Raw genomic sequence first — 9,113 nt, 5'->3', positions numbered from 1 at the left:
ATACCTCGTGTTGAAAGCAAAAAGGATCTAAAACCAAAAAAAAAAAAAATACATTGTTAATCATAAAAAAATTTATGATTCGAAAAATAATTTTGAAATTTTGTAAAATTATTTATATTTTGGTTTTTTAAAGTTAAATTTTTATTTACCTACAGTAACGAACAAAAGTATTGGCACAGTGAATTTTTCGCAATATAGGCAAAGCATTTTTTATAAAAATTCCAAGTATGCAGTTTAATAATCCATTAAATTTTAGTTTATCAAAGTGCAAGTTTGAAGTTGCTTGAAAATCCGAATATAAATTGCAAATTAGTATGCAGATTTATTGAATTTTCCTGAGTTTTTCACAAAGTTTACACATTTGATTTTTATGTGTTTTGGTGTAGTATGAACTATGTTTTTATAAAAAATTATCGGAAATAAATTAAAAGCTTTGTATATGTGTAAAGCGAAAGCACAGGTTTGTATTAAAAAATATATATCCGTAACACTTTATTAAATATTAATTCATCGGAATATTTTTTTTTTTGTATGTGACCGCATGAAGAAAACACCGGTACTCTTAAATTTGTATATGAGAATTGCAGTCGGTTTTGTTTTTTGTTTAAAATTTACTCCAGTGTCCACAGCATCTATAAAAGAGTCGTAGGCCATATTTTTTTGTTAGTTCAATTGTGGAACGTTTGTATGAACTGCTTCGGCTAATAATTCGGCTTTTGTTATCTTTTTATATCGAGGCTAAGTGCATTGTTCGATGGGGTGATATCGTTGCCAAACATGATAGTACTTTGTCTGCCATCAATAAACACTAGCTTGACGGAGTTACAGTATTCCACATTGATGCGAGCCTCAAAAGCTTTGAATAATATTTGCGAGTATGGCTTTTAGTTTTTACCGTACAGGTAGGTGGCAGGCCTATAGAAAATATTTTAATTAAATTAAATTTTGAAACAGGTGGCAACCCCCCTCCAAAATATTTTCGCCTGTAAGCCTTCATAACCTCTTTCTTTTGACACCCATATTGCAATATCTAATTTATGTTATTAATTTACTTATACCGAATTTTTAAACGGGAGGCAACTCTCTATTATTTCTGGTTTTAACCATCCGGATATTATAAAATAAACCAAAAAAAAATTACAATATTCAAATCGGTCAAGCCGTTTTCGAGTCTTAGCGAGGCTAACGGACAGCAATTCATTTTTATATATAAGATATCTTCTTTTAAAAATGCGCAGGCTCCAAATTGAGCTATGGTCTGGAGGAATTTTTTTCTTAGAATTTTATGAAGAATCCGAATATGCTGGGAACAATGTCGAAAAAAATCGATCCATACAAATTGACCCGCCCTAATATATATATATCTCATGATCCACTGATCGGATCTTAACCAGTATGGGACCACCTCTGAGACACTACCTTTCCGATGCAAAAAGAATTATCGAAATCGGTTGACGTTGGAAGTCGGTTAAAAACTAACCGAAATTCCAACACATTTAACTACTGGGCCCACATTTTTTGTGAGCTTTAGACATTATAGTTATCCAATCTTTCCCATATTTTATATTTACGGTTTTCTAATTAAAGAAAGATTACAAACTAAATTTCATCAAAATCGAATAAGATTTAATGATTCCGTGCACAAGAGCGGCGGGCGTGGCAATTATCCCATTTCATAATTTTCTATTTCTAAGCAAAATTAGTGCACATGTAAAGTTTCAACGAAATCGGTGGACGTTAACTATTATTTCCACATGGCTCCATATAGTCGAAACACTGTGCGACGCTTACGTCATCTTGTGAATAGCCTAAATATTTATTCAATACAGCGGAAAAATACACGATCAAAAGTGTTATCTCAATCACCATTTTCAGCATTTGTGGATTTTCATGATGAGATGTAATGTAATTCCAATTCGTCGCCTTCAGTATAAGATATGTATGTATGACTAGGCATGCGAATGTGGGCCTCGTTACACTATTTGGAAGTTCAATGATGGGTCGTCTCAAAGAGTTTGATCACTCTGCGCACTGGGTGAACGCATATTGCTAGTTCTTCAATATGTATATCATCTGCAATGAATACAGGTTAACATCTGCATACTCAATTGCTCGAAATCTTAGGTTTTTGCACACACAATTTGGACATCGGCAACGTTACATAAAACACTGGTACGGTTGCCAGACGTACTGATTTTATCAGTACAGTACTGATTTTTCAACTCTTGTACTGATTTTATTAATTTCTTCAATCAGTACGCTAATGTCCTGATTTTTCAAAATTTGTACTGATTTGTACTGAATTTTCAATTCAAACAAAAAACTTTAGGATATTCTTAAGGTTTTTACATAACGTTGTAACTTCCTTAAACTGTACTGTAAAAAGTAAGAAGATAATTTAATTATAGTTAACATGTTTCAGATAATGTTTGATATGCCCAAGAAATTAATACAAAAAAATTAGGGCTGTGCGATTATTCGATTACTCGAGCAAGTTGGTTAATCAGTTATTCGGTTAATCAATTACTCGAGTAATCAAGATTTTGATTACTCAAAACGATGATTAATCGAGTTACTTGAAATATGATTACTCAAAAAAATTAATTTTGCTCGTTAAAAGAGTTTGCTTTGGAAAATGCTTATTCTCTTTTTTATATTCTGTATATGAAAAAAATATGTATGTATGTATGTATTTCATTTTAATTTTTGAAAACAGAAACGTTTTTTTCAAAGTATCAAGGAACTTCAACTGCTTTATATGTATGTATGTAAAGAGTACTTTGAAATGTTGATTACTCATTTTATTCATAATGTTGATTAATCATAAAGCAAATTACTCAAATATTTTTTTTTTTTGGTTAATCAAAATGATTGATTACTCGAGTAACTGAACTTTTGAGTAATCATAATTTCCAATTAATCGAATAATTGAGTTATTTACTTTATGATTAATTAAAATTTTGAATAACCAATTAATCGCACAGCCCTAAAAAAAATATATCCATCGTTTTACGGGCATATCGCCGGGTCGTTACGTAACTTCGAGTTAAACATACGCGTTCCACAAGTAAGTTTTAGAGTTTTTAGAGAACTTTGCTCGAGTTTTTCTACAAGTAGCTTGTGAAACAAACCTAATATCGAGGGCCTATATTCAACAGCCTCTATCTGTAATTTTCACAAAACCGACTTTGTGATGTTAGAACCCATCTGGGTCTTATTTGGGATTTAATAGTAAATTCTTCTGTCGAGCGTGATACAAGGTCAGCATTAACATCACCGATGACAGTTAAGTTTTAGGTGGATTTTTATTTAAAAATCTCATTTTTGTGAAAAATGCAGATAGAGGGTATTGAATATAAGCCCTCGATATGTTGAAGATTTAATTATTTAAAAAGAAGGCTGACGTTTTTTTGTCGGGTGTTGCTAGTTATCTCGAAAATAAGTTTCAGTTTAATAGCAACAAATTTGAATATTCGAATGGGTTTTTGCCTATAACTTACAATTCTTTTTTCACAATTTACTCACATTGTAAAAGAGTTTTGTATACAAGATATAGAGTTAGATACTCTTTTTTAGCGAATTCTTAGCCTTTAAAAGTTTTTGCGTAGTTGAAAAAATTATCTTAAGCCATGAGGAATTATAGATGAAGTCCTTAAATAAAGGGACTTTTCCACAGTTTGAAAAATATGTAATTTTGTTTTTTTTTTTTCAATACCACACCCAAACGAGGCAAATGAGCGGATCTTAAGTATAAAGTTTTCTTACTGACGCAAAGAAAGAAACCGGCTTCTAATTAAAAATTTTTAAAGTGAACTACATATTAAAAGTAATTTTAAAATGAAAAATATAAAATTCTTTGACTACTTAAACACTAAAGATGGAAATGATCTCATTATTGCTATTCATAAATGTCGTATATATAAAACACTGTGTATAGTGATGTGTACACTCATGTTGAAATGAATAACACTTTTCTTATGAACTATATTTTATTTATATACTAAAATATTGTTAAAAACACCTACTCTGGCGTTTTAAAGTATTACCTGATACTTACATTCATAATTTTGCTTTGAATAAAAATGTACTGAAAAGTACTGATTTTTTAGCATGAAAAAGTATAACGTACTGATTTCGCGCATAAAAAATCTGGCAACCCTAAACACTGGCCACGTTACATATAGTTAGTATAGTATAGAAAGGGTGTAACTCACATAGTCGCTGAAAACCAAAAGCAGCAACTATGATGCATTTCTTCGAATTCCCACATCGTTTTAGGTAATAAACATTTTTTGGTCGTTGCGGCTTTTTTGCCTTTCAGCGGCGATGTGAGATACATACGCGGTTTCCATACTATAGTAACAATATATGTACGTATGTACTCGTACGGTGTGTTTGGGTGAAGTGGAGCCCAAAAGCCTTGCCCATAAAATTTTTCTTCACGTTCCTATTCCGTCACCATAATCAAAGGATTTAAGCTAAAATTGAGAATCTTCTTTGGAAGTATTAAAAAATATAACTCGATTATCCTTAAGTCATAATGTAGCAAACATTTTGACAGGAAACTCTTCATATAATCATCACTAATTTAAATTTTTTTCAGCTTACCCACTCGCGAAGTATTTCCTAATACGTTAAATTTCATACAAAATCCATTTCATCCATTAAACAGATGGGTGAAGGTCGTGCCTTGTTCGGATCTTAGACTAATATAAGAATAAAATTAAGTTCAATTAAGAAAATAACAATAGAAAAAAAATTAAAAGAGAAAGCGAACAAATAGTGGATTTGATGTTTGCGCGAAATGAATATAGCCAGCTGGAACTCCTAGCTGCACCCCTTCAAGACGAATTTATTAGTGCTCAAAAAATTCATTCCAAATAATAAATTTTATTTCCACATTTCAATTGCCTTTGATAAATAACCTTTGAAATTGATCTGAAAATTAACCATATTCTAAAATGAAGATCAAATTCCCCTTTTTTATTGAGAAAGCTGTACATATCAAATCATTCTCATATGTATACCAAACCTAATTGTTTGCTGGGTATTAACTTAACTTTACAACAAAAAATAATTTATCTTTACTAACTTTAAATTTTTACAGACCGAGAAAACCCTTATACAAAAATTATATGTATGTACGTATTTTGTTCTTGCTTTAGTGTGCTATTGCCAAATTTCAGATAACCTTCTCTAAAGGAAAGAGGAGGAAAAACCCAAATACTCTGGCTTTTACACTCACTCACTAGCGCAAAAATAATTGTGACAATAACGCACTATTCACAGTTGATGAAATAACACCACCTTCTATGGATTTGAATTGTACACAATACACAAAAAATTAAAAAAGTACTCCGAATCGGATTAATCAGATAACGGATTAATCCTACATCCCAAAAGAGCACAATTATGTGTAATGGGGCAGATGTATTTTCAGTTTTACATTTTGCGATAAATGTGAAAGAAGTTCATCTAATAAAGTTGTTTGTTCGAGAAATACTTTCCGAAAACTGAAAAGCTCCTACAACAGTTGGATCCCTTGAGTCTCTGATACTTTAATTCAACGCCAAGCTAATTTATGATAAAAATTAAGAGTTAAGGGTTTCAAAGGATATTTTTTACACATTAGTTTCTATTTAATTGGATAGAACATTATCGAAAATAATTAGTGCCGTTGCACCTGTATTCTTATATCGGACATATTATTCCCGTTCTTCGATAAGTTCTATTCGCAATTATTTACGAGAATGCTTTTATAAATAAAAAGAAAAACACTAGCCACGCTACATTTCTTTAACAGGTACTTATGCAACAAAGTGAGCTACGATCTCTTTTTTCCATACGGCAACGATAGTATATCGATAGTACTAAGAAAACATGTTATATCTCGCACGTTTAATAATATAGAGATGTAACTCAAAATTTACGTTTTTAAAGATTTCATTATACAAATAATAAGCTTGATATGTAGAATATGTTTAGTCTAACAGATAACTAAATTTCACAAATAAACGTGCAATATATCCTTTTGGAAATAATACTTAAGTGCCCGAAAAAAACTTTTGGGGTTTCACTGACTACGTTACACCCCACTTTCATTATAGGATCTCTAATCGGATTTTTTCGCTAACTTTGAACGTGGCCTGTTAAACTAAATTTAATTTCTATCGTCCAGAACTTTATCAGCTAAAATAAACCAATGTAAACTTATATATTTCACTCTTCCTGGTTTGGTATAGTATTTAAAACTATTTTCAGGTTCAACGAAAGTTTTTCAACAAAACGAACCAGATATCTAACATAATACGCTTGAGCATGATAAGAATTAGTGTCAGAAGCAGCTGACAGATATATAGTGAATACTAATAATCACCATTCTGTACAATATTTAAAATAAAAAAGAAATCGGATTGGTTTACTTTTCTGTATAATCGACCGTATGTATAAGACCAATTAATTTTTATTATTTATTGCTGAAAAAACCTACTTTTTTAAAGATTTTCAAAAAGGTATTTAATGGCCGCACGGTTTGAAGAATTGTATTGTTTTGAAAAAAAAGTCTGCCCACGTCATTCAATTTCTAAGTTGAAAATCCATTTGCCGTTCGAAGGCGGCGTAAAACTGTACGTCCCTCCATTTGTGTAACAAAATCAAAGAGGCACACCACCAATTGGAGATGAAGTCCGGCCAAACACTTGCCTAAATGTAAGCGCCAAATATTATTATTATATCCCTTCAATGGACTGTCAACAAAAAGTAACTTTTTGAGTTTTTTGCGGTTATTAGCCGAAAGGCTTGAGCGCCACTTGACTTGCACCATAATTTCTGAACTTTGACACACTTCATCAAAATCCCCTTTAGGTTTCGCCTGACCTCAAGGACTAACTAACTGCCGCAACCTGCGGTCGGTAAGTGACAGGCTAATGTAAATAGATTCATATGTACATATGTACATATTTATGTTCATGGAAAGCTGTAACGATTTCGCAAATTTTCCACAGAATGTTGCTATGCAGGAGTCAAATTGAAATAAAGAATACGCAAGCAATAGCCATAACGAACCCAAAAACCTTGTTGATTTCGTTTGCGTGCCCATTATTTGACATATTTGTCGCCACTTTGCGGACGATTCACCTTGAAGTGCTAGCTTGGAATTAGCCTTGCAGCACAGAAGGCGTCGTCAAACAGACACTCTCGACCACATTGAATTACCCGGCTCTAGATACCCAGCGAAGAAATCCAGTCCGCAGATAACAACCACTTCCCAAGAAAATCATCCCCCAATTAGTGTACATCTTACTTAAATGTATATCGTCGTTTAAAGTACAAAACCGCGTATCCACAAAATGCAAAACCGCATATGTGAGGTTGCATAAATTAATTTTTAGATAGTAAAAACACTCATATTTCAAAATGGTTCTCTTTTTCATAAAACAATCGCATATCTGGCTAGTTAATTCAGGACGAATGGATAACGATTGAGTTACGCGATTTTGCAGAATGACGATACGCGGTTTTGTACATTAAACGACGATATGTACTTCATTCTTAAGCTTCGACTTTCGTAGACTATGGTTTTATTTTTATTTCGGTATTTACTTTTGCGCTTTTCTTGAATTTGCCTAAGAATTCAATTCCTTTGTTTGGCGCCCTTCGTGGGGTGACAGGCAGCTTGAGTTGAAGTTAAAAAGTTGGGAAAGTTTTCTTGGCGTGTTTCCGTCTTTGTGGATGGACGCACTGCAATACGAATAATTAGGATGTGAGAGCACGTTAAACACAAATATTATGACCTGTTGGAGTTTTTACGTGCTAAGTAGATAATAATTGTAGTTAAGTGTGCGTAACTTGAATTATTCAAGGCGGAAGCATGGTGAAGTTTTATGAAATGGGTATTGGTTTTTACTAGCAAAATTTTAGAAAAATCGTCAACACATTTTTCTGATTGTGCTTTTATGTTTTCATAAATATAATTATACGAGTAGGACGCTCGTAGCGCATTTAAATCTACATATCGTCGTTTAAAGTACAAAACCGCGTATCAGGAAAATGCAAAACCGCGTATGTGAGGTTGCAAACATTATTTTCTAGAGAGTAAAAACTTTCATATTTCAAAATGATTCTCTTTTTTATAATGAAATCGCATTTCTGGCTAGTATATTTCAGGAATAATGGATAAGGATTGAGCCAAGAGCTTGTGTGAGCAAATCCATATTCAGCAGTGAGCGCTCCTTCCTAATTTCACACTTCATTGTATTTTAACATTGGGTGTCATTAGAAAGAAGCGCTCCCTTGCTGCTCCCAAAGAAGCCCTTGGTGAGCGCTTCAACTAAAGCATTTAAAAAGCGATTCATGCAAATTTTAATTTTTATATTATATTTGTGTTTTAATAAAATAATGCCGTTTTTGTAAACCAGTTGAAAGCTTTATTAAGTGTCCTTATTGTTTTTCTTTTCTGTGTGGTATACATACGAAAACACATACATACATACATACATGTTTGTACATAAATTAACTATTTATCAAAAGAAAATATTTTATGTTACTACTCAAAATGATATTTATTTCTGAGCAAAGCTAGAAACTTAAGAATTGATTTTTTTCTTTGCTTCTGTACTGCTCCCTACTTGCTCCTTTGGGAAGCAGCTAACTTTCGGTCCCGTTGGGCGTACATTACTTACAATCATTTAAACAAATTTAGTTTCAAATTGAAAGCACATTTCTTTGAAAATAATTTAAAATCGTACACACAGAAGAACCGAAAAGATTGAAATATCACGATACCTTTCCTGTCGTCTGTCGGAACTATCGAAAAAGGGTTGCAGCGGGGGGCAATTGACACTTCCTAGGACATCGCAATGTTCAATTTACATGCAAAAGAGATTTGTCGCGAAAATGTATTAGAAGCACACCAGTTCAGAAGTAGAGATTTTCCCACAGGGTAGATATATGTATACATATATGTATGTGCATAGAACGTACGTATGAGAAATAGTTACATATATACGTACATATTTATGTTTATACAGTGTCTGGATATAGTGAACTAATTTTTGCATGGCCTGTTCACAGCATCCAGGTTGTTCACTATATTAAGGTTAACTTATTTTGTT

The 9,113-nt window shown here is 32.4% G+C and overlaps 1 protein-coding gene across 14 annotated transcripts in view; it reads left to right on the top strand.

Moving 5' to 3' along the window:
* The window catches only part of LOC118747291 (homeobox protein prospero-like), a 619,759-nt gene that overhangs the window by 313,296 nt on the left and 297,350 nt on the right, over positions 1-9,113 (top strand). The window lies entirely within an intron of this gene.

This window comes from Rhagoletis pomonella, unplaced genomic scaffold, assembly GCF_013731165.1.
Source record: "Rhagoletis pomonella isolate Grant_MI unplaced genomic scaffold, Rhpom_1.0 Rhpom_scaffold_00001, whole genome shotgun sequence".
NCBI lineage: Eukaryota > Metazoa > Arthropoda > Insecta > Diptera > Tephritidae > Rhagoletis > Rhagoletis pomonella.
This window is presented reverse-complemented; position numbering and strand designations above follow the sequence as displayed.